Source organism: Euprymna scolopes, chromosome 21, assembly GCF_053919585.1.
Source record: "Euprymna scolopes isolate OS-2025 chromosome 21, ASM5391958v1, whole genome shotgun sequence".
NCBI lineage: Eukaryota > Metazoa > Mollusca > Cephalopoda > Sepiida > Sepiolidae > Euprymna > Euprymna scolopes.
In genome coordinates this window covers 95,146,809-95,167,832 of record NC_136502.1, presented here as the reverse complement: position 1 = coordinate 95,167,832, position 21,024 = coordinate 95,146,809, and the positions used below count along the sequence as shown (strand labels likewise).

At 34.2% G+C, this 21,024-nt stretch overlaps 1 protein-coding gene across 2 annotated transcripts in view; it reads left to right on the top strand.

Annotated features, from left to right (window-relative positions):
* Positions 1 to 522: 522 nt before the first annotated feature.
* The window catches only part of LOC145242604 (uncharacterized), a 66,242-nt gene continuing 45,740 nt past the window's right edge, over positions 523 to 21,024 (top strand). For both annotated transcript variants that reach the window (XM_080105714.1, XM_080105715.1), the window contains exon 1: positions 523 to 678. The gene's annotated coding sequence lies outside the window, so the exon portion shown is untranslated. The remainder of the gene's footprint in view (positions 679 to 21,024) is intronic.

The window sequence follows — 21,024 nt, the reverse complement described above, 5'->3', positions numbered from 1 at the left end:
AATATATAATAATATAATAATAGAAAAAAAAAATAATAATAGAAAAAAAAAATCTTGAAGAGTTATTGCCAATGACTTTCAACAGTAACGTGGGTCCACCCAATTTTAGAACACCGTAAGAAACAGTCTTATTAATTAAAAAAAAAATCTTAAAGTATTTAATTACTAGAAGCTAAAATTATAAACATTCGAAGAAATTATCGATTTGAATTTGTATTATTGTATTTTTATTATTGATTTTAAAATTATGATTTCTGCAACAACAAAGGCCCCAAAATCACAAAGGTCTTTTTGTTTTTTTGTTGGATTTTTATTTTTTGTTTTCAATAACCGGTGGCAAATGAAACCTTTTCGTATTGCATGTTTTAGCGAACGTGTTTAATGACGAGCACAAAAATTAGTTTATTTATTAAATGCGTTAAAAAAATGTTTATGGACAAATAAAAAACAAATAAACGAATAAGTTAAGATGACAAAAAAAAAAAAAAAAAAAAAACTGCTGCGAATTTCAATTCGCCATGTTTAAGTCATCCACGATTATCTCCCTTTGAAACATGTTTATAAGTTGTTCAGTCGATGGCGACTTGGGAATCCTACATTTTATAGACATCCAGTCTTTTTAATAAACACGTAGGGGTGTTTATTTATTTATTATTATTATTTTGTTAACTATGTCAGGTAAGTGACATTAATTCCAATTTGTTTATTTTATCACAGTTGTTGAGAATAGAGCTTGAAGTCGACAAACTTTTCTATCCGTTGAAATGGGGCACTTGTCTCGAACTCTTTCCCAGTTTAAACGAATTACACTTTTTTTGTTTCGTTCTTTCTTACTTGTCAGACAGACCCTCATTTTTTTTTTTTTTTTTAAATCAACCATGATTTTTTGTCTCTTCCACTAAAGAAAATAGGGCTTATTAAATATTTATTTTAGATTTTAACTTTCTTATTTAATCACTTAAATCTGCAAATATTTTCACAAATAAATCAATCAATTTAAAATAAAATGTTGTAGGGGAAGGGGAGGCAATAACTTCTCTAAATTAAAAAAAAATATTTTTTTCTCCACATTTAATAAATAATACATCATTGCAAATTATTTTAGAAAATTTGGTAAAAATTCAGTAAACTGTTTTTTTGTCATATATATATATATATATATAAAATACAAATATATGTTTTAACATATCATAAAGAAAATACGTTAAAATAAAAATAAATGTATTAAAAAGTAAAATAATAAAATACCAACGTTTAATTTCAAACAAAGAAAAAAAAAAAAACTAGAAAATTTTTATTTCACATTTATTTTTGTAAAATTAAAAAAATATCAATTTAAACAAAGTTTCTAATGGTCCTTTTTCTCCTAAATACCGTTTCTAAAAGTGTTTTATACCGTCCCCCCCCCATCATCTATCTGCAGAAAAACTCCAAATAAAAACAAATAATCTTTGATTTTTCACATTTCTTAAGATAAGAATAATAAATAATAATTAAATGTAAAATACGTTTGTTATGTATTTTATATATATATATATATATATATATATATATATATATATATATATATATATATATATATATATATATATCTCACGATGTCTTTTTCTGGTACAAAAAAAAAAAAAAAAAAAAAGACCCCGGGGGTTTCTTTTACCGGCTCTTTTAGTATGAAATGATAAATTTGCAGCGTCTGGTTGTGTATATACGCTTTCGGCGTCCCAAATTCTCTTCAAAATACGTCATTCTTATGCGATTGTTTGTTTTATAGTTTTTATTTTAATTCCATTGCAACATTATATATATATATATATATATATATATATATATATATATATGTCGATTCGTTTTTGCTAACTTGAAAAACTTCACTATGGGGAAAGAGAACTCGGGCATTTTGCAATATAGACTAGGAAACGTTTTTTTTTTTTTTTTTCTATACTGCAAAACTCTACAATTCGAGGAACAACGATTAATCCAAATTTAAAATTTGTTTGTAAAAAAAAAAAAAAAATTCTTTAAAAACGAATAGTGAAGGTAATTGCAGGTTTTAAACCGTTTGTTTTGTATATTTTTCTCATCAAAATACCCAATTTTTATATAAACTAGACATTATCAAATAAAATAATAAAATTCATAATAAATCTAGGAACTTTTAAATAATAATATAAAGAACAATTGTATTTTTAAACTTGCGAAGTCACGATTCTCTGTTGGTCTGATCAGTTCAATTGAATAATAACAAAAATTGGAACGGTAAAACGTACATTTAAATATTAAAAATTTTAGAGTGGGATCACTTTCCTATGATTTCTTGTCTGACCGAGTATAGTACAGGTACTACATTTTGTTCCCAATGCGACTTGCGACGGTCGTGTCTTTTTAAGCATACAATTTGAATTGTTTACGCAACATACTTTGGTTCTAACTCGAAAATCTCTAGACGTGGAGTAGAAAAAAAATGTTTATATATACAAGGTTTAATATTACAAACGATTGCTCCCCCCGACATCGATTCAAGGGAGAAACACGAGAAAACGGCCCCGGATTAGAGTTGTAGAGCTTTTGGGTAGTTTTTTTTTTTTCTTTTGTCTCTCCAAATACCATTGACATCGATTGCTTATCGCAGAAGACGAATGGCCGTGCCTTAACTTACGTCGGGGCGGAGGAGGGGTACTACCTTACTCCTGTTTTGAGTCTCCTCCCTCTTTCGCACACCCCATCAAATACGACGAAAAAAAATATTAGTGCAGAAGTAAATTGTTCGCTTTTTTTTTTTTGTTTTTTCAACAGTGAACCTAACCTAACCCGTAAGCTTGACTAAAATTCTTATTAAAATTATTCGCTTTCCTGAAAACAAGAAAAATAGTTCGTCTTAAAGTTGATTTAAGAATGAAAACACGGAACTTTAAAATAAAACGAAATAAATAACGAAATAGTATTTTATTTCGAAAATAACACACTACTAAACGCTAGACACTTTGTTTTCGAACCGATTAAACGTTTCCAAAGTGAGCAAAACCACTATAAAAAATTCTCCAGGTACGTACAAGAGTATCTTGCCTTTGATCACATTTATTATGTATTTGATTTTTTGGCCACTTTTTCGAAGAACTGTAGACAGTAAATTTCTTTGGTACTTGGGCAGTTTAATCAAGACATTAAAAAAAAATATGAAAATATTGAAAAAAGTTATATTGTATGTATCTGTTATGGAATGAAGTTCTCTGAAAAAAAAACTTTTCACTTAATTTGATCGAGTAGTTTCTTTTTTTTTTACAGTGAAAAAACAAAAAAAAAACAAACAAAAAAAAACAATTTATTATACCGATCCAAACGTAGTCATGTTTCGATTTTTAAAAGCTATTATTTAAGACTAGAGGGGATTCCCGGCGTTGCCCGGGTGTTTGTAGATGTGTGGAAAAAAAAAAGTCTTGGCAGGCAGGCTCAAACCCGTGACGCGAAGTCGGGACAGAAAGTGAAAGAAAACCTGCCATGACACGAGCGGAAGTTTAAAGCGTTCAAATCTAGCTATGAAAAAGAATTGGCAATTAAGAAATGAACGTCTGGCTGTAGGCCAGTTAAGCTTTCAGCTGTACTTGTTCCCCCTCGATGTTAGGGAGAACCAGCCCTCCCGTAAAGGGGGAGCTCTGGCAGTGTCTTAATGAATAGCAATTGTCTGATATGAAGGGTTTGCCCCACATTGATCAAAGGTGATTCAGTGATTGACTTCAAGACGTCCCGGCTCAGAAGGCCAGGCGGATGCGTTTGCTTCGATTTAGTTTCGCTTTATTCATATGAGAAAGACAAACAAACACTGAAAACTAGGGATTTTTTTTTAAACTATCAAAAAAAAAAAAAAAAAAAAAAAAAAGATAGAGACGATGTCCATTTTTTGAATCTGAGATATTATAATCCAAGAAGTATAAGGAGAGTTTTTCATAAGTGTAACTGACATGAGAAGGCCGACGAAAAAAGCCTTTTGTGGACATACAAAAACGTGCATGCCCATTTTGCTTTTTATATAATAGGCTAGCAGCGGTGTTCGCCGTTGCCTGGATGTTTGGAGGTGTGTGTTGAGCAGAAAAAAAAAGTTGTAGTAGGCAGACAGGCTCGAACCCGTTACGCGAAGGCGGAAAAGAAAGTGAAAGAAAACCTGACATCTTACCGCTACGCCGTGACGCGGCGGGAAGAAAAAGTGTTCAAATTTAGCGATTTTTAACCATAACGCTATAGTGGATAAGAATCACGCACTTAACTCTGGCTATAGGCCAGTTAAGATTTTAGCTTTCTGTCATATTTTTTTTCCCCATGTTTTTGGGGAAAACCAGCTCCCCCTAAAAAAGGGGGGAACTCTGGCAGTGTCCAAATGAATGGCAATTGTCTGATATGAAGGGTTTCCTCAACATTGATCAAAGTTAATTAATTGCCTTTCTGGACGTCCCGGCGGGAAGGCTAGGCGTTGTGCCTTCGCTTCGATTAGTTTCGCTTTTATACAAAAAAGACAAACTAACACTGGAAACCAGGTTTTTTTTAAAACCTTGATAAAATAAAAGATAGAGACCATGTCCGTTTTAGAATCTGAGATATTATAAATTAGTAAGTATAAGAAAACTTAAAATAGTAACCTTGTTGAAGACTCCCACCAAAAAACCCTTTCATGGACATGCAAAAACGCCTGCGGCCGTTTTGCCTTTTATATATATATAGAAGATAGATGAAGAGGGGGGGTTTTAGAGCTTTAGACTGAGTTATTTCCCCGTGGCGTATTCTAAAATCCAAACATGGCTACCTCTATCGCGCTGTCATAAAAATGTGTTTTTTCCGCTGTAAAAAAAAAAAAACTACCTAATCAAATTAAGTGAATTTTTTTTTTTTTTTCAGAGAACTTCCGTCCAAAACAGATGCGTACAATATAACTTTTTTTTTTTTTTTTATTTTCATTTTTTAATGTCTTCATTAAACTGTACAAGTACCATTTCTTTTTTATTAATAATTGCAACACTTAGTTTTAACTATTTTATTTCCATGCGTACCTGAATAAAATTTAAAAATGAATCACATGAACAGAAAGATACAAAATAAATCAAATAGTAAATAAGGTTGACTAATTGCTTACTCGTTTCTGCAAAAAAAAAAAAAAAAATTGTTGTAACACTTATATTTAATTATTTTATAGTAAAATCTAATATATATATATAAAGTGAAATGTCTGTCTGTGTGTCTGTGTACATTTTCCACTACAATAACTCTGTCAATTTTCAATCTACAAACTCGAAATTTGATATACAGGGTACTGAGATTTGAGGAAAAATTTTTTTAATCTGTTTTCGGCCAGAAATTTGGCTGTTAAGGGGTCAAAATTCAACGATTTGACCTTTGAGAACTCTACCAAACTCCTCCGACAATTTTGGGTCTAAACACTTTAAATTTTAGATATAAGTTCGATGTAAATGGATCTAACTTGATTTGAGCCCAAAACAATAAATGTTCAGGGGTCATAATAGGGGTCAAAGTTAAAAAAAAATTTGACCTCTGCGGTCTCTACCAAATTACTCAGACAATTTCTGGTCTAAAAAGTATTCAGAGATAGGGCAAGCTTTTTAATCGGTTTGGGTTGAAAATTTTTAGTTACCAATATATAAATGTATGTATGTATGTTTGCATGTCTGCCTAAAACTTTTGACAGAGGCGACAGATTTTACCAAGATCAATATCGTTTTGAAGTTTCACCCTTCAGACGACAAATATCGAAAAATTGGCTAAAATCATTAATATCTTCACCTTCAACTGGGCACTTTTCTACAGGGCGGGGGGGGGTCGCTTTTTTCGCCAATATTTTTGAAAGTCCTCCTCTCCTTCCGATTGTCTAGCCTTAATTTAAACATAAGTCACTTCCGGTTTGGCGGTGGTCGTAACAGCAAAGATGTCAGGGTTTTTTTCCCCGTTCTTTTCCTCAATTGCGGTACGGGTTTGAGCCTGCTTTCCTACTACCACTTTTTTATTTTTGCTCAACATATACATCCAAACACCCGGGCAACGCCGGTCTGAAATACTAGTAGTAAATAAAATAATAGCATAGCACATTTAAGGTAAATGTCACTATCTAAATACCCTGGCCAAATCACCGCTAAAGAAATTGTCCGCATCCATCAAACTTAAACACGGAACCAGAACTTTGAAACGAAATGAAACAAACTTTATTTTTATTATTATCAGAAAAGATGTATTTCCGCGGTTATTATTTTAGTAAGAAACAATTACTATTTCGTTATTTTTCTTAGTAAAATAAAATTGTTAATTCTTTTATTTTTTCCATGCTTACTTGAATAAAATTCACTAAAAATGAAAAAAAAAAAAACACAACACTATAACAGTAATAAAATAATAACAAAAATAATTCAAATTAACAAAAGTAGTGTCAAGTCTGAGTTAGAACGAAAAGAAAATCAGTCGAAAATGTAATGTTCTACTAGTATTGTCAAATTCTACGTCAACAAGCACTTTAAAATGTTTAATTCTAAAGAATATGAACTGAAGTGATTTTTGATGGGTAGCCGGCCTATTACGAAAAAGATATTTACTTTCGTTTTATTTCATTTTAGTAAGAAAAAGAACGAAATAGTCATTTGTTCTTGCTGAAATAAAAACCGGGTAAAATAGGTATGCATGGAAAAAAAAGAATTACTTTTATTTCATTTTGGTAAGAAAGATAACGAAACATTTTGGTAAGAACGATGACGAAACATTTTGGTAAGAACGATAACAAAATAGTAATTCGTTCTTACTAAAATAATAACAGGAAAAATACATCTTTTCTGGTAGTAATAAAAATAAATTTTGTTTCATTTAGTTTTCGAGTTCGGTTTGATGTTTAAATTTGAACGCAGACAATTTTTTTAGCTGTGATTTGGCCAAGGTATTCCGATAGTGACATTTACCAAATCTAAATTGATGTGAATTTACTAAGAATAAATGTATGTTATGTAGCATAACATTTTGCCAAATTTATTTATCCTCGCTTTGTCTCTCCACATAAATTCCTGCAAGTACGAGACAAGCAAACTTTTTGACGTACCGCATTGCTGATGTAGTTTCCTTTCTATTTTGGAAAAATTTCCAAATTTGGATGAATTTCTTGCAAAAAATAAATAACTATTTCATTTTATTTTCCAGTTCTGGTTCAGTGTTTTAATTTCTTAAATCAACTTTGAGGCGATTTTTTTTTTTTTTTTTTTTGCGGTGATTTGCCCAGGTAAACATTTAGTCAACCTTACCACCTAACCCAACAAATTGCACAGAACATAATCTTTTAAGCAAAAAAGTTATGACATAGGTCATGAAGCATGTGATAAATTTAAGTTATTATATTTCTAAAGTTAAGCTAACTACCACTCTTAACAATGTTAAAAATCCATGTAATGTAACAAAAAATAAAATCAATTTTTAATTTTTCCGTTGACAACGTGTGTATTAGGGAGGGGATAAACAGTAAATCTTTTCAAATAGTATAAAACTTTGAAAATGATTTCTTGAATATTAGACCTCCAGAGATTTACTAAAATTTGTTCAATTGTAGAATAGGATCTTTAGTTCTCTCCCACTGCAAGAACTTAAAACACCAGGGTTGGAAAGTGGGATTGAAGTCAGCACATCAAAGGAGGGGCAATCTGACCTGCAAAAAGTACCTGGGCCACCCTGTCAGCATTCTCCAGTAAAGGCGCCTCAGGCGTTTAGCAATAAACTAACTCCTTCTCAAAGAGAAAAGGTAAAGCCTAAGAGGGTTGGCCTCCTAGAACAGTACAAAACTAAAATTCCACTGCAAAATCAACAGGGACTGGATCATTACAGGAATCTGTTGCCTTTGGGCAAATGTGGAATAGGGTTATCGTTGAAATATCACATTGTTTCCCCCTTAATCTCCCGTTACAAAATCAATTAAGAACTTAAATGGTATCTTTAGTCTTAAAACTGCATTTTTCTTTAAAACCGTTAATTCATTGTTTTTATAGCTGCTGGATACAATTTTTTTTATTGCTGATTACTTTCGTTTGTTTTTTCGAGACCAAAAGCAAAACAAAAAAAGTACAATTTAATGAGTCAAACAATCAGTTTTCTCACCCCAAAAATGTAACCGAACGTTTTGATGTCTGTTGCTAGAAATACTTAATACTGATTGGTCAATTGTATCAAAATGCTTAATTTCAATTGGTTAGTGATACCATACGTCAACCAGTCTGAAATGGTCATCTCAGGAGCCGAGCACCTGCTAGTGTTGGCTACACAAGCAAAATTTAAGCACAGCTGTCAATGAAAAGCAAAACTTGCCATATGAGCTTAATTCAATCACAACATCATCAGACTCTTCAGGCGAAGTAAATCTACATGTGAAGCATCTCAGCAAATAACATAAGATATTCTCGTTGACGACTAAATATAGCAGCAGCTTATACAGTCTCACGACCTTACACAAATTCACACACAAACAAAACAACACTAGACTTTTTGTATCCTTCCTAACACTTTAGCATCTGTTTCGTTGCTTATGAAAATAAATTTGTATATGTGATTATTGAAGCGAGCCAGACATGCATTACAAAATGTCTTTTTCTTTTTTTTTTTTTTTTTTGTAAAACCTAATATAACGTTACATCTTACAAAATTGCTAAAAAAACAAACAAATTTTTATTGGTTAAGAACTAATAAAAATTCTGATTTGATAATGGCTAATAGCATTCTTCCTGAGTAGCCATAGTTTAAAATCCTAATTCGTATTTCTAGGTCAAAAACTAGCCAAGGATTGATGTTAGATGGATAAATTCCAATCTAGAAAATGGCAATTCTTCCTCTTTTGTTAAGAACATCTTCTGGAATGTGAGGACTAAAGGACAAAATAAGACAAGTGAAAGTTACAAGGCGGAAAAAATAAATCTAATGTCCACTTTCTACTCTTCTATCTCTCTTTTCTTTTTTTCTTTTTACAATATTTACGTTTTTCATATGGGGGGGGGCATCACATCGGTGAAGGGAAAAATTATTCCCAATTAGCATTTAGGTAAACTGTTTTCATATAATTATTGAATTTGTTCAAGTATTGGGGGTGGGGGGAAATCACATCTATAAAAAGCTACCGGGTCTGGTTCAATGGTAGAGCGTCAGAATCGGTCTCGGTGGTTCTGGTTTCAGATCTTGCTAAGTTCAGTCAAGCTGATGAATTGTAAGACAAAATTCATACCCATAAATAATTATATATTATAATGAAAGATTTTAAAATTTCAGGATTTTGGTTATGGACTCCCATGGCTTAAAATTGGTCATCAAAATCTGTTTCCAGCATTTCTGTCGTTGTGATGATGTTGCAATAGCTATCCAAATTAACTGATGCATAAAATCAGAAACTTTGTTTTTCAACTAGTTTGCAGCATCTACACACTTTCATATATGAAACTAAAACTATTTTTGTGACCTCACTTGTGGAAGTCAAGACTGATTAATCAAAAGAAATGAACTTTTACACATTTTTGTGCCTGAAATAATTAGTTTATTTTCCTCAGAATTTGGTATTTATTTTGGTACAACGACACTATAAAACTGAAATTAAGAATTTTTATGTGTATTATTTGGATTCATCAAACTACTCGTCTCATGTTGAGTGTGATTTTTCACGTCTCAATCGATGTAACCTTCAACCTTCTTCAAGTGTATCTTGCCGAACTCTGCACAGTGGCGCAGTGGTTAGAGTACTTGGAAAAATTAATTGCAAAAAGCATTATTCTCCTGAAGGTTGAAAGTTTAAGCCTCAGTATGGGCGATTGAAATGTACAATTGTGAATTACTTAGGACCTCTATCCAGTAATGGCTGATGGAACAAGAGTATGCTACCCCCGTAAGTAAATAAAGGGTTCCGTTCGAAATTCCGTGCAAATTCCCGAGTTCAACAGAAACATTCCAGAGTTCAACAAGATGCATCTGAAGAAGGTTGGAGGTTTCATTGACCGAAACGTGAAAATCACAGTCAAGATGAATCCAAATAATATAAATAACCAATCCTCATCTTAAAAAATTCAGAAATATCGACATTTTTAATATTGAATTTCAAGGCATGTTATATTACAGTAATGAATATATTAAAAAATTATGAAAAAATAGGTAGATAAAAAATTAAAGAAAATGTTTCTTGAAAATTAGCGAAAATAAAATGTTTTGCTAAAAAAAATGTGGAGAGTTCCAAAGGGAGATAGATAGCGTGTAACTATTACCAATTTTATAAATTGTGTATTAACAATCATAATTACCTTGTTTATATCATAACTGAGTTACTTCCCTTGTTATATCACATATACCTAAAGAGCGTTTTAATAAGGATAAAGAGTGAAAACTTGTTTCTTTTTAAATAATCGTATAGTAGTAAGTGCTTCTGACGTGCCAGTTAAATAGATGTCATTGTTTTTAGTTAAAATTGACACAAAAAGTCAGTAGATGCCATTTTTAATAGATTTTTTTTGTTTTCCGAATTTCGCTATTATAGTGTATTTTTCAACCTCTTTTTGAATTAGGTGTCCTCTGACTTTCCCTGTGTGATTGTGTATTTTGATAAACAATTCCTATCAACGTGCCTGTATGCATTCACCACACTGATCAGTTCAAGGTCTGACATCAATCAATCGCAGTGTCTCATTCATTACTACAAGAATTCTTAGGCAAACAAATAAATGTTACCAAAGGCAAGATAAGTTACTTTTCTATCTGGATAATTTATTTTGTTGTGTTTTAACTTATTTAAAAGTGTTTTTTTAGTTCAATACAAAACTAGTGTCAACTCTTAAGTTAGAATGAAAAATAAAATAGCTGACGTTAGATCATGTGGAATCTTGATAATCTCTCAAAAATTAAACACAATCACAGCTAATAAGTTCTGCAGAATTGTAATGTTTAATCAAATTATTTTTTACCAATATTTTCGATTTTTGATTCTCCATGTGACCGTTTAATGTAAGCCAAAAAAAAATTGTTTTTTTTTTTTTAAATTTTTGTTTTGCTTGTTAAAATGCCTAAATTCTCCCCTTCAGATATAATCATAATTCCAGTTTCAAACAAACTTTTATTCTTTTGGAATGATGGTTGTCTTTGTTTAAATAATAGAATTGCAAATAAGAAATTTTAGCCTGACTAAATCAAACTTCGGCTCAGTGGTTTAGACATACAAACCAAACTGTCAAACCCCAGAAAACTAAACTGCCAGTGAGATGCCCAAAGGACCAACACTGACTACCCACCTGCTGGAATATATGTGGATATCACCAGGATCACCTAAAAAAGACCACTTGAGAAAATGGCTAACCAACATCCACTTGAAAGGGTCAATCTGCTGCCAATTTATCTACATCAAAATGGCTGGTGATAGGTTCCCATACCTGAACAGTTATTTCACTTTGTAGATGTTTAAAAAAATATCAAAAGGATGAGGAACACCAAATCGACTTGTTTAGATTATTTTATTTTTTATCCAATTTTATATTAAAATGTATCATTCAGTTTTAAAATCGCGCTAGAGTTTTCCCGAGAAAAGTTTCATACGTTGTATAAGAATACAACTATATTTCCATTTTTTATGAGCAAGAGAGATGGTTTGAGCTGAACTGCTACAAAATCTTTTGTCCATCAATATTTGTAACTGCACAAAATAATTAATTTGACCGATGAAAAGAGATTTCATTATTTGAATGAAAGATTTGTCTCTTCCTTTTTGTCTTCAAACAGGAGAAAAGGAATTTAAGAATTTTTTTTTATGTTCAAATTTTCAAATAAAGTAATAATAAATTTTTGTGATTGTAATTTCTATTAAAATCTCAAAGTTAACAATCTATATGTTAATAGGATGATGTGTGCTTTATTTATTTTGTGTGCCACACTTACATCCGAGTGACTTGTTTAATTGTTATAGACTTCCATTTCTTGTAATAAATAATTTTACCAAGAAATCTTCGTAAGTTTTGGTTTCAGTTTCGATTATAGCTGAAAAATCTCAAGTTATATACATGTATATTTTTTATAAGTCATATGGATATATTTTTTTATATTTTGACATTGCAACTTTATAATGTGTAAAAATCAATAGAACATTAACTCTATAATTTTTTTTTTTTTTTTTTTTTTTTACACAGTGATCACCACTTATCAAGGCCCGGAAGCCACTCAGGGATAAGGGTTATTGCAAGTACATTATGTTAGTGAGGAGATTTGCTGAAATGTTTACTTAAGGGGGCGGTTCATTAGGAATTTGTTAACATTGGACTTGAAGACATCCAAGTTGTAGTCCGGAGGGAAGCAGGCAGACGGAACAGAGTTCCACAGGCGTGCAGTTCTAACAAAGAAGCTTTGTTCATGGAATCTGCGTTTTGATTTAGGCACAGATATAGAGTGGGGGAAATTTTTCACAGTGGATTCAGCTAGACGGGTGTTTTTCGTGAAAGATTGGCGAGGGGGGACCAGAGATTGGAGTTCAGACGAGCATCTGCCATGGAAATAACGATAAAACAAGGACAGGCTCGCAACGTCTCTTCTGTGGGAGAGAGGTTGCAGGGTAGAGAAAAGCGCATTCCCCACTAAGCCACGAAGTCTATATCTATCTATAATAATACTAGCAGGGGTGCCCGGCGTTGCTCGGGTGTTTGGAGGTGTATGCTGTGACAAAAAAAAACAAAAAAAATGGTTAATTTTTTTAAACTTTGACCCCTATTATGACCTCTTAAAATTTATTGTTTCGGGCTCAAATCACTTTATTAAGTTAGATCCAGGTTCAAGGAACCTAAATCTAAAATTTCAAGTGTCTAGACCCAAAATTGTCGGAGGAGTTTGGTAGAGTTCTTAAAGGTTAAATCGTTGAAATTTGACCCCTTAACAGCCAAATTTCTGGCTGACACCCGTCACATCGATTTTCCCAAATCTCAGTACCCGGTATTTCAAATTTCGAGTCTATAGACTAAAAATTGACAGTTATTGCGTAGGGAAATGTACACAGACAGACAGACAGACACGTTCACTTTTATAGATATATAGATATACAAAATCTGCAAGAATCAAAATATGCTTAAGCATACTTTATGTCTGGGCTACATCGGGCGTCCCTTCTAGCTTAGAGAAATACTTTTGCAGTTTTTTTTTGGCCAAGATTAAAGTGTAGTATCTGTTCTTCAGATGCGGCACTCCCATTTCTCGTTCTCTTTCAGTGGAGGAGAAATCTTTCATGAGACAATTTTTATTTTTGTACCTTTTCTCCACGTTAAAAAACGACCCTGGTGTCTAACTCTGCCCCGTGGTGAGGCATTGTAAATAGGTACAACAATATCAGAGCATCTCCATTTTCACTGAACATTTACAGAATGCCAACATCAATATATTGCACATGAATGAGTCCCTTGTGAAATTTCCATAGGTCCAGCTAGTTAATCATTAAAATGATTAATGATTCTTCTAACCTGTGTATTATTAATTATTAGTGAGGCCACTCACGAAACTTGACTTTTTACAAAAAATTTGATCACTGTTCAAAGAGTGAAATTCTTAAACCAGTGTTCTTTAATTGATGGTCTGTTTCAACAAGAATTGGTTGAAACTTTTCAGTTTTGGATTCATTTAACAGATTTTGTGAACCAACATTGATCACTTTATATTGCAGTCATATTTTCTCCCAAATGTTTTGTTGCTCTTATTAGCAAAGTTGCATTTTGTCTAAACTTGAAGTCAGATTTGAAAATGACTCCTTACTTGAGTATTAACCATTATTATTTGGCATGTACAGTTGATCAATTACATTATGATCATATGCGAAGCAATCATTTGATCCCAACAGATTCATCTTAATGACATGTGACCAGCTGGAGTCAGTTGTATAAATGGTGCATAGTAGTAGTTTGTTCTATCACCGTTTTCTTTTCTTTTTATAATGGTTAGAAAAGTTATTAAAAAAACCAGCGCACAAAACCATTTGGGGTTGAACAATGTTTTTAGAGGTTTAAGTTCTTTTTTAATGCACATGATACATCTAATCCATCTGCCTTAGAGGACTGGAACAACTCTCAAAGCATGAACATCTTTGCAGTCCAGAAAAAAGAGGGAGATCTCAGCTAACACGCTAATCATTTGAAGTCGTTGTTTAATAGTATACATATGGAATAACCTAAGGGAATGAGAATAGCTCTCTCAAACCATGCTCTCTCTCTCTCTCGCAGTTCTGTTAAAAGAGAAAGATCTTATCAGCTACATGTCACCACTGTTTGTGACACAATATCCTAATATGGAGTACTAACCATCACACATGGGAAACATTAACACCTTCATATTATTTGAATTATTCAAACTACTGTTCTTGAGTGTTATTTGAATTAATGTTTTGGTTGATGTAATCTCTTGACCTTCTTCAGGTGTAGCTTGTCTATAAGAACCTGTCCGTGGCGAAGTGGATAGGGTACTTGGTAAAATTAAATTGTAAAACTTGCACTCTTGGAGGTTGAAGGTTTAATCCTCAATATGGACGACTTAAAAATACAATTGTGAATTACTTAGGACTTCTACCTAGTCATGGCTGATGAAATGAGAGCATGCTATCTCTATGACTTGAATAAAGGATTTGTTTAGAAATTCTGTACAGATTCCCAAGTTCAACAAGCTACACCTGAAGAGGTTAGAGGTTATATCACCTGAAATGTTCAAATAACACTCAAGATGAGAGCAATAGTCCGATTAATCCAAATAATCAATCCTCATCTAAAAAAAAATTCAGAACCATTAACACCTTCATCAAATTATTACTACAATCATACATGCAAATCAATATCAAAATTCTAACAAAAATACCATTTAAGTTTTTGATTGATATAATAACTTGCAATATATTTCATGTCCAACAATTGTCACGATACCAGACATAACTAACCCATTAACATTATTTATTCTACTTGATTTGATTGGAAATTTATAAACTATTATCTTCTAAAACATTTTTCTTACATAGATAAAAATATAGTCTCTTTACTTCTATGAATAATCTAAAGTAAAATAACTTAATTTTGTCATCTAATTTAGGCACATGTTTATGGTGTGCAAGAACACATGTAAATTAGATGGCAACACTGAAAAAGTGTCATTCTTTGTCTAAATGCTCACAGAAACATCTATAATATAAATCTCACCTGTCTATTTAAATGTATGTTGGTCTGTCTGCCTAAAACTTTCAACAGAGATGGCGGATTTTCACAAGATCAGTATCGTTTTTAAGCTCAACCCTTCGGACGACAAATATCGAAAAATTGGCCAAAAGCATTAATTCTTTCACCCTCAACTGGGCACTTTTCTACAGGGAGGGGTCGCTTTTTTTTTTTTTTTTTTTTTTTTTTTTTGCTATTTTCAAGTCATTCCCTCTTTTCGATTGATTAGCCTTAATTGAAACCTATGTCACTTCCGGTTTGGCGATAGGTGCAACAGCAAAGATGTCACTTTTTTTTTTCACATCCTTTTCTTTCTCAACACACACCTCCAAACACCCGGGCAATGCTGTGCACCCAGGTTAGTTAAGAAATAAAAAGGAGTGATTAACATAACTTAGTAGAGTCATCGTCATCATATTCGGTTTAACATCTATTCTACATGCTGATATGTGCTGAACAGCTTTTAGAAATTGATTTCCAAACTAATCTCAGGCCAGGTGTTTATTTTATCATTCTTTCAAGTTCATTCTTGTCACTTTATCCCAGTTTTAAAAATTTTTATTTTTTTTAAGCTTTATCCTGTCAACTGATCCCACTACCTCAACTGTTCTACATCTACCAACGAAAGAACTCCCATCTGTTCTTTACAGGGGGACCACACTATTGCAATCACTTGTTCTGCCCACATCTCCCTAAATTATCCAGATTGAATCTTCTTCTGAGGTCATCAAATCTAAGCTCGTCTTCAAGACTCGCATTACATATCCGTCATATCATTCTCATATCATTTCTTTTCATGCAACGCATGCCCTCAACTCTTACTGACCAGATTCTATTTCCATACATCATCACACTGAACACACATGACCAAGAGATTCTTCCTTTCAACATTAGTAACTTGAAGTAAGGACGAGCAACCAGATTGATGGGAATGACTTTAATCAGCAGAACATAAAAAGGCTGCTCAACAGTGAGAGCTGAAACATACAAAGAACAAGTGACAAAAAAAAGGATTGTTCACATATCGTTCACCCCCCCCCCCCTCCGGCAAACAAGACATGCATATTGTTCATCTCCTTCCTTTAGTGAGGTATTCTTTCAGGCGATTGAAAAGAAGATTTTTTAGCACTTGTGGAAGTTTTGTTGAATTGCATTTAATGTTAATGTCATTTCCACTGGTGGTGACTGAATGGTCAGCCTGATGGTTAAAATCGCTCGAATCATATAAAATGTCCAGAGGGCATTTGTTGCTGTAAAGTGACAGGACTTTCATTAGCGTCAGATTTTGTATTCCATGGAGTGCTGAACGGTACATGGGGTGAAGGAATAGGAGAACGTGATTCGGTTGGCAACATTGTGCATGGTTAAATGTGACATCTGTTTCAAAGTGTAACTCTCCCTGACGAGAACAACTTAACTTGATATTGTTTGTACGGGAAAATCTCAACAATGGTACCAGACCTGGTCCACCTCCTGTCAGCACCCTCAACAACGACATTTGTACCAAGTGGAAGTGGACAAAGCTCTTTCTAGTTGGTGTCCTCCTGCACCATTTGATGATGCTGGTTATTGAATGCTTTTTCACGCTGCTTAGCATTGATAATCCAATCTGCGTGCAATTAGTAATGCTCTGGGTGTGTAAGGATGGTATCGCTGAATTGGTGGAGAATCTGTGCTGGACTAAGTTGAATATCGAGCAATGGTGTCTTTCTGTGGAGAAGGATTGTGCATGCTGCTTTGTCATATTTAAGACTTCCGTTGGGAGACAGGTTATCATGAACAATCCTCTTAGCGGTCTTTACCGCCACCTCTGCATGGCTGTTCAACCTGTGTCTCCCACCCCATTGAGTTAGAAAATGTTGGAACTCTTTGGCAATGAACTGAGGTCCCCCATCACTACTGATTTCCCCAGCGACTCCATATGCAATGAAAAGATCACGAAAATTGTCCTTCAGGTGTTTACCAGTTAGCTTGTTCGAACAAAATGCATAAACACAAATCCAGCAACTGAACCAATCAACAATAACTGCAAAGTGGTGACTGTTTATCATGAAATAGTTAGCACACGTTTGCTGAAATGAGTACAGTGGGGCTGGAGTGAAAATCAGTGGCTCAGAATGTTGCAAAGGGGCATTTTCAGTGCAGTCACAACAAGATCTGTAATTACAGACATCGGCATCGTCCCGGCCAGTAAATAGATTAGTTTGCTTCAAATTTCATATTAATGACCCCTTCATGTGCAGAATGAAGATTTTCTAGAACCAGTTTCTCTAATGAAAGAGGGATCACAACACGTTTATCAAGCAAAACAATGCCCTCAAATACAGAGTGGCTTTTATGCACTTCTCAGAAATCGCAAAGTAGTGGATCAGCGTAATGACGCTTCTCTGGTAACCTGAGTGGCACAGCTTTCTACAAGGCTTGATATTGGGGATTGGATTGTGTAGCATCAACAACATGGTCCAAAGTTACATTACCCAACTGGTTAAAAGCACAAACACTGCTGGTTTGAAAGGCGATATGGTCTGAATATTCAAGTGTTTCTGCAAAGTCACACTGAAATGCGAGAATGGAAGAAATGTTTGCTGGATATTGTGACAGGACATCTGGACCCCTGGTCCACTTCTCTGGACGATGAACAATGGCAAATTTCCAGGGAAGCGTTTGTTCTTTGAATTTGCATATCCTGGTTGTTGAAAATGCTAATAAAAGGCATATGATCAATTTCGATGGACAAATCTGGGCAACCAAAAGAAAAAAAGACGGGAGTGCAAAAACAATGGCCAATGACTCACCGTCAGATGATGCGTAATTCTTTGCTGCATTTATTGTAAACCTGAATCCAGCAAAAATGATTTTCCAACCATCTTTACAACAAAATGAGGAATTAGTGGAATGGGAGCAATATTTTTGAAATAGCAAATACCCAATCCTCTCTCTTCTCTGACAGGCTGAATATATGTTTTTCTGTCATGGTTAAATGAGCCAAACACAGTCGTTTACTAAATCAACAATGACTTTCTTCAAAGTTCCAAAAAGGGAGGAAAGGTAGGAGTCCCAGTAAAATGGTTGGTGTGGTTTGATGAACTCTTGAAATGGTTGCATCACAGGGCTCACAGCATATTCCCAGGCAACTTGGTTTACTAAGCAAAACCACGATCGCACACTAGAGAAGTCAGTTGGTTGTGGAAAATTCCAGATAGCAGACAGAATTTTATTAGATGGTGCCACAATGGTAAGAATGATCATTAGGCCAGCGAAGTCAACTGTGTCTTTGCAAAATTGAAATTTCTTTTCATTCACAACATTTCCTTTCAAAGTGCATAATGACAGGCAGTCCAAACAAAGAAATGCTCTTCAATTGTATCATCATGCAGGAAAGTATCAACAGTTTTAACCTTGCGCAGAACTCCTTTAATGATTTCAACGACAATAAAAATATGGGAATGTGAAACATTCGTTGATCATCATTCAATACCCAGCAATGTCGGGTCTCCCAGCTAATATATATATATTTATATATATACTAGCAGGCCACCACTCAGTAATGAATGTTGTGAGGGGTCATGATTCCGGTTCCAAATCAACGGAGTAAAAACCATCAACAGCATCGATGACTGACTTCTTTGTGTCAGGTGATACTTTAGAGGCTAGCTAAAAAATGGAGAAGCTATCTAGTGAGTTTCTCTAAGGCATTGCTCATTTGGATGCTGGAAATCAATAGTCCTACGAGGAGTCTCATAATCCTTGGCAACAACAACCATAGGGCTACACCACTTCACTGATGTCCCCAAAGGAACAGGCATAATGATTCCACGTTCAGCATCCATGTCGAGACTTTCCCTCACTGCTGCTTTCCAGTGACGTGGTACAGAAATGGGAAAGTGTCGTGCATAGAGAACCTTGTTTGGTTTGACATGTATCTTAGCAACTGGGCCAGATATGGCAAGGAATGGAGCCTCATTGTTAAATGCACTTGATGCAAACTGTTCTTTCAGATGCTGCTCCAACTTTGGTATATTTTCAGAAGTAGCTGGGAATGGTAGACATGAAAGTCTCTCAGGAAGATTGGATTGAATTGGGTGAACAGCATTCATCTGCTTTTGTTCCACGAAAGGCATTGGATGAGGATAACAAGTGGATAGAATGTTCACAGCAACACAACCCTGTTTACTAAAGTATAGCCTGTCCATTTTATCGCAGATATACAGGTCTTGCTTGGTTGATAGGCCCTCAACAACAAATGTCACTGGAATCCAACCCTTACAAACAAGAATTGTATCTCCACCCACTTTGACTCGCTTCTGGCATGGATTCAATTGAGTGTCTGCAATACCCATAAGGTGAAGGTGTTGTGGACCACCCAAACAAATGTTCGCTCCACTAACAAGGAAAATACTTAATGTCACTGGTTTACAGGTTGCAATGAAAGGATACACTTCCGCCTCAATTTCTTGGATAACGTCGCAAGCGGTAAAGTCTGATTTAATGTTTTAATGCACATGAACAATAAGTGCATTACCCTCCGATACTGAATTGTCGATTACACTGTGGGCATGACCAGTTGAACAACTTGGCTTCTTGCAGACAGATGAATAGTGATTTAGCATGTTCCAGTTTGTCAAGCAGGACAATGCAAATATCTGCTTGGCTTGCCAAAAATACTGGTTGGTTGGTTGTTTGTTTGTATTTTACGGCATATCAACCCTTTTCAGGTTATTTAATGCCGAATCCAGTGATTTTGAAGAACATTTTTTAATAGAATATATATATATATATATATATATATATATATATTTTATTTATTTTTTTTTTTTAAGTCGGTTTCTATTTAACCCATAGTTGGGACCCTAACAGGAACTACTACCACTCCGGGTCAGATTGGACCTGGGAGCAATGGCAATTAAGGGGTGGCTTTACAGTCCCCAAAGCCCACAAGCTGGGGCCTGACCATTGGATATAGTTTAAGGTCATATCCAGACTCCCAAAATACTGTGCAAATTGCTAGTTTTTCACCCAGTATTTCAATATTCAATGAACTTAAGTGATCAGCTGTCAAGGTTTAGATAGATCTTTATGTGGTGCGATTAGCAACGAAACTAGAAACATATTCTTTGGCAACATGCCTGCATCCAACAAAAAAATAGTCCAAGACTGGGTATCGCGCAGATTTGATCCTGTTTGTAGCACCATGAGGAAGTGAGGACGAACAACCAGATTGATGGGAACGACTTTAATCAGCAAAACATAAAAGGCTACTCAGAAGTAAAAGCTGAAACAAAGAACAAATGACAGTAAAGGGAATGTTCATATATCGTTCGTCTCCTCCTGCCAACAACAAGACATGTATATTGTTCAGTAACATTCTTTTCATTAGTAATGGAAGATCCCTGAGCTTACTCTATCTACTCCTAAAGCACCTGCTCCACCCTGTGCTCCAATGATATCAACAATGTCAAAACTTTTTTAACAACCTCAATAGCGTTGTCATTCGAATATACTTTCAACACATTTGACTTCTCCTTTGTCTCCATCGTCTTACACTTTTGGCACACAAACTGGTTATCATCACTTAATAGATCACTTATGTCGATACAATAGATAAGTTTCTAGACTCATTTGTTCTCATATATTTTATAAACCATAGATGCTCTTTAACCCATAGTTTGGACCTGATAAGTAATCCCATTTTGTGTCTGGAGGAAACTGGTAGTAATGGTAACCAAGTGCGGATTTCACACTCATCAAAGCTCCCAATAGACATCATCAACAGATGCTGTTTTGTTTCATACCTGGATGGTTGGGGGTGGGGGAAGCT